Genomic DNA, 17,048 nt, shown 5'->3' on the forward strand with positions numbered 1-17,048 from the left:
CACTGACTCAGAAATGGCACATGTCATTTCTGTTCACCTTCTATTGATGAAAACTTAGTCGCATGGGCATATCTAACAGCAATCAAGGCTAGGGAATGTAGTACAGCCAGACAGGTGTTCATTCAGGTGTATTTATTTGAAGAAGGGTCAAATGGGTTTTTATAGACAGTTAGCAATGTCTGCCATAGAGGACTAGAGCAAAAGAAGGAAGATGTTGCCGTCATCCAAATAAGAGATGATAGTAGCATAGACCAAGGTGGTGGCAGTGAACATGTGGAGGAGTGTTGGCTTTTGTATACGATCTATTTTGAAAGATTCTCTGATATGATGATGATTACTCCAAGAGTTTTGGCCTGAATGACTTGAAGAAAGGAGTTGAATGAATGATTGGATAAAAAAAAAATTCCACTTGAGCCAGCTATTTCTCTCTTCTCCCCATCTTCCTAAATCCAACACTACATCTTAGTATGAATAAGACTCAACTTCTTCCTTGAAAACCAGATTACAAATTTCAGTTCTACTGCTTTCTACATTTGTGACCTTAAGCAAATCATTTCATTCTGATTTGGCTCGGATTAGTGGAGGAACACCAGGTTTCTTGGTCCTCATGCTGGTTTAGATAAAACGACATGGACATATGTGGAGTGGTTTTGAGGAGCAGAGAGTTCAACAGGCAAGAAAGAAGAGAAGAGAAAGAAAGAAGAAGCTCCCCTGTACAGAGACAGAGGGAGGAGGGCTCCAAAGCCAAGAAAGGAGACCCCAAGTGGGGCAGAAAAGCAGCCAGGTATATGTAGAGGCCGGAGGAGGCAGTATCTGATTTGCACAGGGCTCAGGGGATTGGTTTCACCAGGCATGTCATTCACATAGCCCACGAAAAAACTGGCCCTCCCACCCCAGCCTATTAATATGCAAATACAGGGCGCCATGATGTTCTACACACGTGGGGATATGCGGGGGCAGCCATGTTGCCAGGCACTTATAGGCAAGGGCAAGAAGGCTGCAGGAATTGCCCTGTTTAGGTGGACCCAGTTTCTAATAGCCTATATTTGCATATCAAAGGTTGCCAGCTGGGCTCTAGAGCCGGGGCTTTACATGAAAGATGCTTTAAAAAACGAAAACTTCCCAAGGACCCCTTTTCCTCTCTATCTGCCTAAAATAATTTCTTAATAACTCCTACAACAATTCCACCGACTCTTAGTAACCTTATCTATAAAATAGAAACAATAGTAACACCAATCTCATAAAGTTACTGTGAAGATTAAATAAGGTAAGGTAGAGAAAGTACATAGCACAGGAGGCTTTCAATGAAAATGGCCCATCAGACTTGTGATAAACATTACATGTGATTATATATACCTGGGTAAAGCATATAACACACTTCTTGGCACATGGAAAATGCTCAATAAGTGGTATTTATTATTTTTAAAACGGAGGGCTAGAGTTACCAAAGACAAATGTAGTCAGTCACTTCCCAAATTACCTCAGAGGCAGCACTGGGAAGAGTATGTCATCTCACCACAATGCAGAAACTAAATGAATGTGCCTATAGAGTTGTTGGGCTGTTAGAAATATTTCTCTTGGACCCTCAGCTTATAAGTATCAGTCATAGTTTCTCCCTATCTCTGATGTACAGAACCCTGACATCCTCCATCTACTAGTGTCAGAGAGGAATATAAATGATCTGCATTCTGTAGGGGTGGCGGGAAAGCTTCCTCTTCACTCACTGAAGGTTTGCTGAAAATGAACTGACAAAAAGCAGATTAATAGGAGAGACACGCATGCAAAATTTATTTAATGTGCATAGCATGGAGGAATCACATGAGAATGATTACTCAATAACCCCAGGAGGTCCACATGCTTATATACCCTTCTTCATAGGGGAAGGGGAGAGGGAGATGTAGAAGGAAATGATTTTCAGGGGAAATGAATAAGCCCAAAGAACAATGGCCTGAAACAATGGAAAGATGAGGGGCAAAACTTCACTCTAAACAAAGTTTGTCTCATTATGCAGATGAAGTCCCCCAGGTAATCTCTCAGAACCGCTCTCTGAAGAACAGGAAAAGAGGATCAAAGAGACAGGGAGACAGGGAAAGGTCAGAGAGAGACCTTGAGGCTGCTGCTTTAGTTTAGCATGTGAAAGTGCCATATTTTGGGGTATCATTTTCTGAACACCAACATTCCCCTAACTGAAACTTCCCTAGAAGTTTCATACATTTAAAGCTGAGTTGGTGGCTGTAGAGAGAAAAATCGAGTTAGTAGCTAAATGGCAAAGGGTCCCCTTAAACCAATCTCACATTGCTGGAAATAGGCCAATCTAACTAAACAGTTGTGTCTCAATTCAGGAGGTGGTGTTTTCTAGGCTCCCGTAAAAGTTTTATCTCTATATAGTGTAGGCAATGTCATGCATGTCCATGTGAAGAGACCACCAAACAGGCTTTGTGTGAGCAATAAAGCTTTTTAATCACCTGGGTGCAGGCAGGCTGAGTCCGAAAAGAGAGTCAGCAAAGGGAGATAAGGGTGGGGCTGTTTTATAGGATTTGGGTAGGTAAAGAAAAGTTACAGTCAAAGGGGGGTTGTTCTCTGGCAGGCAGAAGTGGAGGCCACAAAGTGCTCAGTGGGGGAGCTTTTTGAGCCAGGATGAGCCAGGAAAGGGAATTTCACAAGGTAATGTCATCACTTAAGGCAAGGACCAGTCATTTTCACTTCTTTTGTGGTGGAATGTCATCAGTTAAGGCAGGGGCAGGCCATTTTCACTTCTTTTGTGATTCTTCAGTTACTTCAGGCCATCTGGGCCTATACGTGCAAGTCACAGGGGATGCGATGGCTTGGCTTTGGCTCAGAGGCCTGACAGGAAAAGAGGTTTTTTAAAATAAGACACGTTTTTATGGAAACAGAAGAAAAACAACAGTTAATGTCTACAGCAGTCTATAAGCTAGTTTATTTAGAATCTCGAGGGCAGTCAGTGGAGAAGATTGCTAGATTTGGGATTCAAGCATCTATAGTTGGAGCAAAATCAGGTGGTGGCAATTTGACAGATTTTTCTGGTTTATAGTTTCCATGTCACAAAGTTTGTCCAAATAGAACCTGTCGTGGTGATTTTTCTTTAAAGCCAAATTGACCAGCTTTGGCTTGTGGGCCTCAGGGAACAAAAGGCACTTTTTAATTTCTAGTGACTTCAAATCAGAAGTGTGAGAGAAAAATTGAAAATGTTACTTTGGGGACTTATGGTGAGATTATTAGAACAAACTAATAATTCAGATTTCAGTCCAGATAATAAAAACTCAAAAATAATGGACAGGAATAGAATCTAATAACAGGTGCACTATAGTTTTCTTCTGAAACATAATTTTCTCTCTCCAGTTCCCCTATTTCTGACAACTATAATCACAGTAAGACCAATTTGTTTGTAAAAATAAAATTAGTTTCATAAACTTGGCCTGATAATTTGCACAAAGTACAGCAAGAATAGTGATTGATCATATAGGCTTTTTTTTAGCTGGCTTTGCTGGAATATTTTTATAAGGAATCTCAGATTAATCTCTTAGAGTTGCCCTCAAAAGAATAGATGAAAAGTCTATCTGGGTGGGATAATGGCCTCTAGTCTCTTCTGTTCTCACTTGGTTAATCTTTCCCGGTTATTTGATAAGATTCCTAGGGAGGGTGACTTAAGACAATTACATTTCAAATTTTGGAAAGAAGTTTTCTTAATCAGCTAAGGAAAGTCCAGACAGAGTCCTTCCCAATGCTTTGGGAAAGAGGACAGAGAGGCAGGGAGGCAGGGAAAGGTCAGAGAGAGACCTTGAGGTTGCTTCTTTAGTCCAGCATGTCAAAGTGTCATATTCTGGGGCATTATTTTCTGAGCCCCAGCAATTCAAACTATAGTGTTGCTGCAGTTTCCTTAGCCACTCATAATGTTTGCATGTTCCAGAGAAACAAAGCTTCCATCAGAAACCAAACGCAAGCCAGTTTACATGAGTGTCTGCACTTAAGAGTATATAAAGACTTGCATAGGCTGGGTGTGGTGGCTCATGCCTATAATCCCAGCACTTTGGGAGGCTGAGGCAGGAGGATTGCTTGAACCCAGGATTTCAAGACCAGCCTGGGCAACATAGGGAGACCCTGTCTCTACAAAAAATAAAAATAAATTAGCCGGGTGGGGTGGTTCATGCCTGTGGTCCCAGCTACTTGTGCAGCTGGTGTGGGAGGATTGCTTGAGCCGGGAGGTCCAGGCTGCAGTGAGCTGTGATTACACCACTGCACTCCAGCCCGTGTGACAGAGGGAGAAGCTGTCTCAAAAAAAAAAAAAAAAAAAAAAAAAAAAAAAAAAAAAAAAGACTTGCATAAACCAAACAGAGCAGGAAGACCTGTGAGAGCTACTGGTATCCTTTTCCTTTTCAGTCCTTGATGTCACTCATTGAATTCAAGCAACAAAGTATATACCTGATAAAGAAATGGGATTTCTGTTATGACCCATCTGTTATAATCTGCATATCTATGTATCTTTCTGCACAGTTTACAAAGCACTTTCACATACACTGATACTTTCAACAATTCTAAGAGGTATTATTAACTTCATTTTACAGATGAAGAAACTAAGACTTAAGAGATGAAGTGGTTTACCCTCAGTCATGCAATTAGCAAACAATCTTAATTGATCTGGTACAGAGTAGGGAGCTCTTACAGCTTGGATTTAAGATATTTACAGTGAAATTCTACATTTGCATCATCATATTTGTTTTTTTCCCACGATTTACAAGGTTTTCTGGTGTAAGTGCCCAACCCAACCCGGGCTCTGTGAATCCTGAACCCACTCACCAAATTGATGAGACTTGTAGCATTTGAGTTTTTCAGTTTGTTCATGTTTTTCCCAACCAAGACTGGAAGCTGAGTCATAAATGAACAAAATAATCTAGAAGGGAATGTTTGTTCCGTGCCTACTGATCAGATTGCTTCCCCACAGGAGTACTTACCTCCTACTTGAGACTTGGGCTAGAAGTCATACCTTCTATTTGAGAAACACTGTGTAAATTACTTTGCTTTCTCTGAGCCTGTTTTCTCACCTGAAAAATTGAGATAATGGTGGTATCCACTCCACTGGGCTATTGTAGGGAATGAAATAATGTCTGTAGAACACCAAACACATATTAATCATCAATAGAGAGTGATTGTGCAATAGGGATAGTAGTGATGGGAATGGTAGTAGTCATTATAATTACACTTTCCAGACGATTCTCTTGCCACTTTCCACCAAAGCATGTATCACATTCTCTTTAAGGTCTTATCTGCTTGCTTAATCTCTTGAACTATCTCCTACCCTGCTGATGGTAGTTTAATGCATTACTCACCCCATCACTAGATAATATACACACATTTTGACAAGATACTTAAATTACATATTTCAAAGAATAATAAAAACAAAAGAGCTACACCTCCAAAACAAGGAGATTTGGGGGCTGATCCCACATTCTGTAGGCAGACCTTTATTTTTCTGGTATAGAGCCAGGCCTAACTAGTTGTATTTGGTTCTGAATGTAAAAGAAAAAGAGAGAGGATGGGTTTTGCCAGGTATTTCAGAAATTGACTGTCAGGCCAAGCTACTTGAACATATTATTAAAAAAAAAAAAACCAAAAACCAAAAAACAAAACAAACAAACAAAAAAAACAGCAGCTAACAAGTTTTTGTCATTTCAACCTCGCTAGTTCCCTGACTCCTTGCACCATAGCTCTCCATCCCTTAACACAAACACACACATAAAACAAATATCTCCAGGCACCAGGTAAGCTGTATCGAAGATCATAATATTCTGTCACAGTGGGGCCAAGGGTAAACGTTGTATTGTGTTGTAGTCAAATGCATTTGATAAGAAATAATGCATGAAGAGCGGAGCCCAGGTGTTATTAGAAATGTGCAAAAATACCTCTGTGCTTCTCAGAATTGAAAAACATTAAAAGGCTGAACACAGAGCAAAACCAGTCAGAACTGTCTCTTCCTGAGAATATTAGATTTGCTATGGCTATCTGTGAACACCCTCATGGCCCATAAGAAGTGATAAAATATTTTAGATATGAGTTGATCTTTTCTAGAGGAGCAGAAGATCCTAGCTAGGGTACCTAGCTGCTGTAGATTTTTAAATTTCAATCAAATAGCAGTAAATCTTTTTGTATAACACAAAGGGATTATCATATGTTCATCCAAATGAAATTCACAACACAGAATGCCACCCTCTTCCTCAATTTATCATCTCTTCCAGGAGTGTTTGTCATCCTTGTTAATTTCCCAGAGAACCGAAATCTGAATCCTCTTGGCTGTGAGACACTGCAGGCCTTCCCAACAAGAAATTATTTTCTCTTAAAAAAAATGGAATTTTCCATGGATCCTGGCTGAGGTCTGCTTTACAAGTCAAAGATACTAAGTCAGACAATAAGACAATTCAGAAATTTTTAAGTATAAACTAGGGCCAGCCTCACCAGAAGGTCATTGTTTACATGTATAATTTCTCATCAGCTTGCCATATAGTATCATAATGAGACAGCCGGGTGGGAAGGGCTCCCTGGCAAAACTCCAACTGGCCTGTGCACTGGGAGGAATGTGCACTGGGGTGGAGTCATAGAAGTTCACACCATTTGCAGTGGGGAGGAGCCTGGCCCCTCCTCTTCCTGGGTGGAACCTGGGATTCATACTGGGAGGCGGGAAGCACAACAGCAGGGCCTCCGGCTTTGTGGAGGGCCCCTGTTTTCCTTTTTTTCCCCTTTTCACCCAATAAAACTGTGACTTACCCATCAAATCACCTGCGAGCCTAAATTTTCATGGCCATGTGACAAAGACCCTCCCTTTAGCTGAACCAAGGAAAAGTCCCACAACAAAAATTAATTCCTTTGGAATAAGACACAAAAGTTACTGTTTAAAAGGTATTTCCCCCAAAAGAAGATTATGCATATATTGGTTTATCAGGAAGGAGAGCTGGGTATGTACTTTGATAGAGCCAGAGCATTTGGGTGTTAGCATACTGATGGAGAGTAGGTGTGAAGAAGGCAATGGCTTCTGGAGTTGGGGTGGAGTGGGGGTTGGAGCAGGCCCTGGAAGAACTTGTGAGAGGGCACAAAATCACATCATCACTAAACAGTTTTGCCAAGAGACAGTCCTCCGGGCTTTCCCCATTTCTAAGTGTCACGCAATTCCTTCTTATTTTACACTCGACCTGAAGGACTCTGAATGATAACTAGGCATTACTACCTTGTAGGGTTTTGATCAGCCTTTTCTCATAATTATGAAAAGCAGAGAAAGATAGAGACACAGGAGGAGATGGAACGTAAGAAAGGTATGGGGACAGGAAAGAACACTTTTTCCTCACTCCTGATATTGCTTTCCATGATTCTATCTCCTTACTTATTTCTTCCCAGGGAGGTGAGATTTATCTGAGTGGTGAGCCTGGTCAAAAAACCTGTCCCTGTTCCATTTGTCACAGCTCCTTATCTCCTCTCATCCTTGAGACTAAGGCTGTTCTCAGAGTGTGTGTCTTGCTCTGCTATTCCATGCAGAGAGTTTTTACAGAGACATATATAAATATCCATGGGGATGGGAAGGGCAATGTGATGGTCTAGTGCTACCTCTGACTGGGTGAACAAGTCTGAGATACAGTGTTACAATTGCCTGATGGGTTCTTCCTGCCCACTGCACAGACAAAAGCAATTCACCAAGACTATGACATTGTAGTAAAGAAAGAATTTAATTGATGTGAGGCCAGTGATGCCACATGAGAGACAGTTATTACACAAATCAACCTTGCTGATGGCTTGGATACTAAGGTTTTTCAAGGAGAGTTTGATGGGCAGGGGACTGGGAAATAGGTGCTGCTGATTGATTGGGTATGCCATCATAGGGGTGGAGAGAATGGTCCTCATGTGCTGAATCGGCTTCTGGGAGGGGGCCATAGGACTGCCTCTGGGTCACTCAGAAATGCAAAAGTCTGAAAAGGCATCTCAAAAGGCCAATCTTAGGTTCTATAACAGTGATATTATCCACAGCAGTAAATGGGGGATCTTGTAACCTCTGGAACAATGGCTGATTATTGGTTAACTATGCCCACACTTAGAAGAATTCAGGCCTCTCTCATAATCCTAACCTTGTAGCATTTCATTAGTTTTACAAAGGTGATTTAGTTTTTGGAAAGGCTTATTATCATCCTTGCTTTAAGGTTAAACTACAAACTAAATTCCTCCCATGGTTAGCTTGGCCAACGCTCAGGAATGAGTAAATATAGCCAGCCTCTGAGACTAGAAGCAAGATAGAGTCAGCCATGCTATATTTCTCTGACTGTCAAAATCTTTGCAAAGGTGGTTTCAGTATTAGGAAGCTCACTTATCCACAGATACAAACTACATTCTTATCAGTTTAGTTGGGAATAAAGGGGCTATTTTCATCTCCCCTTTGTCTTGCTCATTTTTCTTAAATATCTGTTGGTTTGGAATTCAAGGTGTTATTTATTGGACCTCCTTCAATCCAAACACCTGATGGATTGGTCCAAGAATACAGGGAAATAGACAAGAACTAGAATTAGCACAGTCAAATAACAACAGAAATATCTCTGGGTGGGGCTAGGGGCTATAGGTCTTGGACTTCAATATATAAACAGGATATTTTGAACTTGGCAGTCTATAGATGCTTATGTTGGGTCAAGAGTCTGTTTTATATAATTATGCAATTGGCTTTTATTAGGCTAAAATTAAATTCCTGGTGAGACATTTCTCCAAATTGAATTGAAGTTCACAGATCATGGACTTCAGCCATTTGGGTAGACTGGCATCCCTGGCACAGCTAAAATCAAGATTCCTTCTGTCTGTCATTTTTCCTTCAGATAATATTGAGTTTTTAGCAATTCTGCGTACTGAAAACGGATAATGAAATTTTACCTGGGATAACGTCCCAAGGGACTATGGATTGGCCTGCATATTATCTGTCTGTTGCTACATAACAAACTATCCCAAAACACAGTGGCGTAAAATGGAAAACATTTATTATCTCCCAGTTTCTATAGGTCAGGGATCTAGGTGAAGCTTAGTTGGATCCTCTGTCTCAGAATCCTTCACAGGCTGCAGTCAAGATGTTGGCCATGACTATGGTTATCTCAAGGCTCAATTAGGAGAGGATCTGCTTCCAAGTTCACTCACATGACTGTTGGGAGAATTTAGTTCCTCAAAGACTGTTAGACTGAGTCTCATCCCTTGCTGGCAAGTTCCTTGTCACATGGGCCTCTCCATGGGGCAGCTCACAACACAGCAGATGGCTTCATCAGCACAAACAACTGAGAATAGCCAGAGAAGATAATGCTACAAACATGGAAGTCACAATCTTTGGTAAACTAATTCTAGAAGTGACACACCACCATTTCATCATATTCTATTTGTTAAAAGCAAGATAGTAGGTCCAGCCCAAACCCAGGGGAAGGGATTTCACAAGGAGTGAATTCTAGGAGGCAGAGATCGATGTGGGCCATGAAGGGACTACCACCACCTATTTGTTTGTTTTCTAATTGGGAATATGTGGGGCCAGTGATGCAATTATCTTGTAGGTTCTATTAATTCCTTGAACTGTAGGAAACATCAGAGACTTGGCATTGAACCAATACACACTCAGAGGCTCTGAAAGAACTGTATCCATTCCAGTAAGAGACAGTACAGACTAAAGCTGCTGAAGAACCCCAACTCTGCACAGGCCTTGAGAACTTTTCTCATTAAGGTTGAGCATAGTAAGAAGCTAGGGAGGATACATTTTGGTCCTTAATTTTTTGGAACTTTTACTCCCAAGAGAAAGAAAACTTTATTTTGAACTTTAAAATCTTTGGAAGTAAAAAATTTGGACTTTCATTTCTCTGGACTTTAACTAAAAAGCATGAGGGAGTTTGAATTTAAATGTCCTCCTGCAAATGTCATAAAAGAAGATTATATTCAAATGAGTAGTATCTTATTGATGCACATTATTATCGTAGTGTCCTAATGTTATCCTTTGATCTCACTGCACATCCTCTGATAGCATACTTATGACAATTCAGCTGGTCATTATTTGAGAAAGGAAATAGAGTAGGTGATAAATTTGCATCCTTACACAAGGTACAGTCTTGATATTAATTTAATTAAAATAGTCTTTAAGCACATTTCAGAGTCTTCTGCAAATATCACCATCTATATTGTCCATCAGCAATCCCAGTGGTTTCACGAAGGTGGGAGTCAGACTGTCCTCATAAACTGCTAATCTTCTCCCTTCATGGAGATGGCTCAATGGGTCAGTGGGTTAAGAGACAAATAAACTGGGAAATCCTACAGTAGATTATTCTTCCCAACTCTACATGTTTCTTTCCATGTGGGGGCTGTGATATTTTTATGAAGAGGAGGGGGTTGGGGTGATTTACCTGGTTGATTAGCTTAGAACAAGGAACTGGGGCACGCATAGCTCTGACCATACTGCTTCTTCATGGGATATGGCTGACTACAGAGGAGTTGTGTTCTGTTCTGATTTCTGCCAAACAGTGAGAGGGGCCTGGTCCTGTAAGAGGGTTCTGTGGTGGTACAGCATAGCTTGTGACAGAGGAGGTAAGTCTCTCTAACACAGGGCCACCATACTGGGAAGCCCGTTTGCTCATTGATATAAACTGTGTCCCCACTCTAGCCTTTATCCAATATTAAAGGCGATATTTTACTTTATTGAGACAGGGTCTTGCTCTGTCGCCCAGTCTGGAGTACAGTGGCATAATCATGGCTCACTACCGCCTCAACCTCCCAGGTTCAAGCAATCCTCCTCCTGCCTCAGCCTCTCAAGTATCTGGAACTTACAGATACACACCACAACACCCAGCTATTTGTTGATTTTTTAAAAATTTTGTAGAGACAAAGTCTCGCTATGTTGCTCAGGCTGCTCTTGAACTCCTGGGCTCAAGTGATCTTCTCACCTTGGCCTCTCAAAGTCCTGGGATTACAGGAGTGAGCCACCACACCTGGCCTAAAGGTGATAAGACTCCATCTTCAGATTCCTTCGAATTTCTCAATTGTTCAGAACTCAAGCAAGTAAAAGTGCTATGCTATTGGTTGCCTTCCCACTTGTCACAAACAGAAGTGGTCTGGATATGAAAAGAAATTTGGTTCTCAAGATGACAAGTGGGTACAGAATTCCAGTGAGGCAGAAGTGCAGGGACCTGCACAGACCAAAGAAAACATGAAAATCTTGAGGGTTTGTTACCCGAAACAAGGAGTAAGACTCCCAAAAGGGAGATGAATCTTAACCAGTGGGCTAAGGGTCAGCTTTTAGCCCCCCAAATAATAAGATTCTTCTCAGAACTTTACTTTCAAACTAAAAAAAGAATGCTTTAAACCCTACAAACACCCACTTTAAAAAATTCTCCTGATTCAACAAGGTCTGAAGGCTGAAGCAGAAGTGAGTGACTGTGATAAATAGCAATATGATCAGTGGCTTATTTGTTCTTACAAATTCCTACTGCTTGTGGGGATCTACCTGATAGTGGGGGATATGAATTTGTAAATAATGTCTTTCTCTGGATTTGGAAGACTTTCTGTCATTTTCTTCATTCTTCTTGACATTTCCCCAATAATTTATGAGCTTCCCTTGATATGTGGAAGGATCAATAGCTGAGTGTGTCTTTGGGAACTAAGTGACAAAACAACACTAACATACACTCCAGTGAAAAGCACCACATTTCTCTAGCCATGGTCAATATTTGAAGGTGGCAAAACACAGAGGTGAATCTTTCTTTGTGCATATCTATGTCCCTTCAAATATTTTGAAGCATGGATCCCCATCTAACTGCCAAGGGCACGGTAGTTTTTCCAAAGAGCTAAGAAACAGCATTAGACATATAAAGGAGTCCTGTTAGAGGCTGCCATGGAAGTAAAGAATGAACAGGTAGGCTCCATTTCCTCCCCACCTGTACTTGAAGGATTTCAATTTTAATCTGTTTTATATATCAGAATTTTCTGAAATACATCATTTGAATAACAGGTCCAAGGATTTAAAAAGTTTGCAAATCAAACAACAAAAAGACAAGCAGCCCAGGCAAAAAATGGGCAAAGGAGTTGAATAGAAATTTCTCCAAAAAAGATATAGAAATGGTCAATAAGCACATAAAAAGATGTTCAACTTATTAATCATTAGGGAAATGCAAATCAAAACCACAATGAGATACTGCTACACACCCATTAGCATGGCTATTATTTAAAACAACACACAGAAAAGCCTAAACCTTATACTTTACTGGAGAAAATGTAAAACGGTACAGCTGCTGTGTAAAATGGTATGCTAGCTCCTTGAAAAATTGAAAAACAGAATTATCATGTGATCTAACAATTCCACTTCCAGGTACATACATGAAAGAATTGAAAGTAGGGACTTGAACAGGTATTTGTACACCCATGCCTATAGCAACATTGTTCACAATAGCCAATGATGAATGGATAAACAAAATGTGGTATATTCACGCAATGAAATGTTATTCAGCCCTAAAATGGAAGGAAATTCTGACACATGCTGCTTACATGGATGAACCTTCAGGATATTAGGCTAAGTGAAATAAGCCAGTCACAAAAAGATAAACACTGTATGATTCTACTTGTATCAGGTACTTAGAGTAGCCGAATTCATATAGACAGAAAGAAGAATGGGGGATTGGAGGGTCTATGGGGAGGGAGTAATGGGGCATTATTGTTTAATGTGTACAGAGTTTTAGTTGGGAAGATGAAAAATTTCTGGGGATAGATGGATTGTAGTGATGGCTGCACAACAGTGTGACTGTACTTAATGCCACTGAACAGTACAGTTAAAAATAGTTCAAATGGCAAATTTTATCACAATTTTTAAAACTTTGAAAACATGTTATGTGAGACCTTACAGCTTTGTTGATAATGAGAAGAAATCTTCTGCAATTTATGAGGCAGGACACCGTTCATGAAATGGTTCCAATATGCCTTTTAGGATCCAAAATTTATGATTTTTTAATTTTTTTAAATTAATTAATTAATTTTGAGACGGAGTTTTGCTCTTGTTGCCGAGGCTGGAGTGCAATGGCGTGATCTCAGCTCACTGCAACCTCTGCCTCCCAGATTCAAGCAATTCTCCTGCCTCAGCCTCCCAAGTAGCTGGTATTACAGGCATATGCCACCACCCCTGGCTAATTTTGTATTTTTGGTAGAGATGGGGTTTCTCCACGTTGATCAGGCTGGCCTTGAACTCCCAACCTCAAGTGATCCTCCTGCCTCAGCCTCCCAAAGTGCTGGGATTACAGGCATGAGCCACTGCACCTGGCCAATTTTTTTTATTTTCTAAGTGTAAACACTTTGCTTGGCATGAACCACACGGAAACACACTGGGATCTCAGCACAAATTCAAGGATCAAATTCATCCTAGGGGAGAGCTCAGAAAATAGGACACAAAATATGTTTGAGTATGGAGAAAGGCCTACAGCTTTGAGGGTTGGATGGTACCTAGTTTCACCCACTGGGGTCAAAATTGTTGACCCGTGTTGCCAGTAGCTTCCATGATGGTTTACTACAAGTACATATTGATATGTGGGGCCAGGCAGAGGCAAGAGAGAAGAGTAAAAGGCATGTGAAAGATCTAGTTTCCCATATGTGTGTCAGGTTTCCATAAATTAAGTGGTTTATCAAAGAGTCCCTAGACCTCAGGACCCATCACTTAGCTTGATGTCCTCTCAGTCCAGAGCTGCACCAGTCTTTCAAATCAGCCAGATCCATCTTCCCTGGGCAAGGCCTATGAACAGAAAATTAATTACATTCATGTCCCCAAAAGATACATTGAAGGACTTCCACTCCACATTGTGAGAAAATGACATATTTTGATAAACCAGTAAGTATAGCATGAGCCAATAAGTCACAGCAGAAGGAATAATTTAGGAGATTATTTTTAAACATGTGACTGAGTTATTGAGAAATGGATAATGAATTTATTTGTTAATGTAGACAGAAAGGGAAAAATCCACATTGCTTTTTCAGCCCATTACTGAACTAACTTCTGAGTTTCAAGACATCTTTTTCTTTTCTAAAAGGTGACCAGGAACATAGATTCCTGGGCCAGTCTAACAGGAGCCCAAGGCACTCTTGGCCTAGGCCCCAGATGGCCTCTCCTAGACACTTCACGGCCCTCCTATACAGAGGCCCCATTGCAGCAATGATTAGCCAAGGAGCAGAATGATAAGGCAAAATGAGGACACTTCCTCAAGACTTTTGGTTTTGGGGGCCTGCAAATGTGAGATACAGGCTTCAGAAGCAGCCTGAGGGCTCCGGGGCTTAAAGAAAAAATTGGACAGTTAGCGCACCACTAACAAGCCCTACTCCCCTCTCCATCCTCATTTAACACTGGGCCTAACTGGCTACTGCCTGCCTAAGACGACAGGCAGTTAAGTTGTTTCTGAATGGAACTTATTGTTTCCAGGAATCTCATAGTAAATCCTTCTTTGAAGTAAAAAATACCCTATAATTCTGCACATCCGCACTGTATCAGTTTTCTATTTTCTCCTTGTGTATTTTTAACTATGTAAGTACTATATAGATATACCCCTGTAATAACGCAATTGGTACACATAATGTAAAAAGACTTTCTTGACCACTGCCTTCTCATTCTATTCCCCTCCCCAGAGACAATCACCAAGATCAGTTTGCTCTATATCCCCCAATGCCTTTTCCTATTCTTGTTTCTTATTCTTGCTTCCATTCTTGTGTATGTATATATCTAAATTTACGAAGTTGTTTGGTGGGATTTTTCTTTTATAGAAATAGTGTCAAGCTACATATAGCATATTTTCCACTTGCATTTTCTTCTTAACAATATGTCTTAGAGATTTTTCATGTCAGTAGATACAGAGTTATTTTATTCTTTTAAACAGATATGGAATATTCCTTAATAGGCTGAACCCTTCTTATTCAGTTACCTTTGGTTGGGGGAGAGGAGGTGAATTAGGTCAATTTGAGACAACAAAGAGCATTCTTGTCATACCTTGTTGTGCATATAGGTTAAGTATCCCTTAGCTGAAATGCCTGAGACCAGAAGTGTTTCGGATTTCGGATTTTTTGTCAGATGTTTGGAATGTTTGCATTATTACCAGTTCAGCATCCCTAACCTGAAATCTGAAATGCTCCAATAAGGATTTCCTTTGAGCACCGCATTGGCACTCAAAAAGTTTCCAATTTTGGAGCATTTAGATTTCAAATTTCTGGACTAGGGATGCTCAACTTGTATTTTCAAACGTTTCCCTAGGCTATATATGTAGAAGGAGAATTGATATAATGAAGAGAAAGCACACATGTTAGATTTTAATAGATATAGCCAAAGTACTTTCCAAAAAGACTGTGCCAATTTATACTTCCCAACAGTAAACTAGAGTTTCCATTTCTCTTCACTCTTATTAACACTGGATATTAACCATCTTTTTCCATTTTGCCAATCTGATGAGTAAAATAATCTCACCTTTTCAATTTGCTGGGTTTTGTTTGTTTGTTTGTTTTTGTTCATTTCTTTGCTTTTTTTGAGACAGAGTCTTGCACTGTCACCCAGTCTGGAGTGCAGTGGCGCAATCTTAGCTGACTGCAACCTCTGCCTCCCAGGTTCAAGTGATTCTCATGCCTCAGCCACCCGAGTAGCTGAGATTACATGTGTGCACCACCACGCCCGGCTAATTTTGTTGCATTTTTAGTAGAGATGGGGTTTCACCCTGTTGGCCAGGCTGGTCTCACATTCCTGATCTTAAGAGATCCACCCACTTTGGCCTCCCAAATTGATGGAATTACAGGCATGAGCCACCATGCCCAGCTTCAATTTGCAATTCCATGATTACTACTGAAGTATATTTTCAAAAACCTAGTGAGCTTTGAACTGTCTAGTCTTAACTTGTCCACCTGCCCGTATACACAATAACATCTTTTCCTTTGTCAGGTTAACCACTCAGGGGTTCAGTTTTGGTTTATTATCCTAAAACTTATTTTATCCAATCCACTGTTGATGGGCACTGGGATTGATTCCATGTCTTTGCTACTGGGAATAGTGCTGTGATGAACATGAGAGTTCGTGTGTCTTTTTGGTAGAACAATTTGCTTTCTTTTAGATACATACCTAATAATGGGATTGCTGAGTTGAATGACAGTTCTGTTTAAGTACTTCGAGAAACTGCGAAACTACTTTCCACAGTGGTTGGGCTAATTTACACTCTTACCAACAGTGTATAAGCATTCCCTTTTCTCCACAGCCTCACCAACATCTGTTGTTTTTTGACTTTTTAATAATCACCATTCTGACTGGTGTGAGATGGTATCTCATTGTGCTTTCGATTTACATTTCTATGATGATGAGTGATGATAAGTATTTTTGCATGTAGTTATTGGCTGCTTGTATGTCTTGTTTTGAGAAGCATCTGTTCACATCCTTTCCCCATTTTTTCAATGGGGTCATTTGGTTTTAGCTTGTTGATTTGTTTAAGTTCTATATAGATCCTGGATATTAGACGTTTGTTGGATGCATAGTTTGTGAATATTTTCTCCCATTATATAGGTTGTCTGTTTACCCCCTTGATAGCTTCTTTTGCTGTACATAAGCTCTTTACTTAAACTTGGTCCCACTTGTCAACTTTTGTTTTCGTGGCAATTGCTTTTGAGGACTTAGTCATAAATTATTTCCCACAGTCCATGTCCAGAATGGTGTTTCTGATATTTTCTTCTAGGAATTTTAATAGTTTCAAATCTTACATTTAAATCTTTAGCCCATCTCCAGTTAATTTTTGTAGATGGTGAAAAGTGGAGGTCCAATTTCATTCTTCTGCATATGGATAGCCAGCTATATATACCAACACCATTTATTGAACAGGGAGTTCTTTCCCCATTGCTCAATAATATGCTTTTAAACAGACTTTGGGTTTCCTATGGGTGGTTAATATGCTTTACACTACTTTCTAATTTTTCCCTACTAATTTCCCATTTTGGGGACAGTTGCCTTGACTAGAACTGAGGGACTTGGGGATACACTGTTCTGATTTTCCCTC

The 17,048-nt window shown here is 40.3% G+C and overlaps 2 long non-coding RNA genes across 3 annotated transcripts in view; both read right to left on the reverse strand.

Annotated features, from left to right (window-relative positions):
• The window catches only part of LOC107128559 (uncharacterized), a 294,024-nt gene that overhangs the window by 47,577 nt on the left and 229,399 nt on the right, over window positions 1-17,048 (reverse strand). The window contains exon 4 of one of the 2 annotated variants that reach the window (XR_010584335.2): window positions 13,637-13,771. The exons of the other annotated variant lie outside the window; for it this stretch is intronic. This is a non-coding gene — a long non-coding RNA (uncharacterized lncRNA). Of the gene's footprint in view, window positions 1-13,636; window positions 13,772-17,048 lie in introns of those variants that run through there. 2 annotated transcript variants of the gene reach the window in all.
• On the reverse strand, window positions 2,442-8,484 carry LOC141409382 (uncharacterized). Its single transcript, XR_012429860.1, has 3 exons — window positions 5,061-8,484; window positions 4,365-4,440; window positions 2,442-2,844 (listed from the first exon to the last, which is right to left on the reverse strand). It is a non-coding gene; the product is annotated as an uncharacterized lncRNA (long non-coding RNA).

This window comes from Macaca fascicularis, chromosome X (genome assembly GCF_037993035.2).
Source record: "Macaca fascicularis isolate 582-1 chromosome X, T2T-MFA8v1.1".
Taxonomy (NCBI): Eukaryota; Metazoa; Chordata; class Mammalia; order Primates; family Cercopithecidae; genus Macaca; species Macaca fascicularis.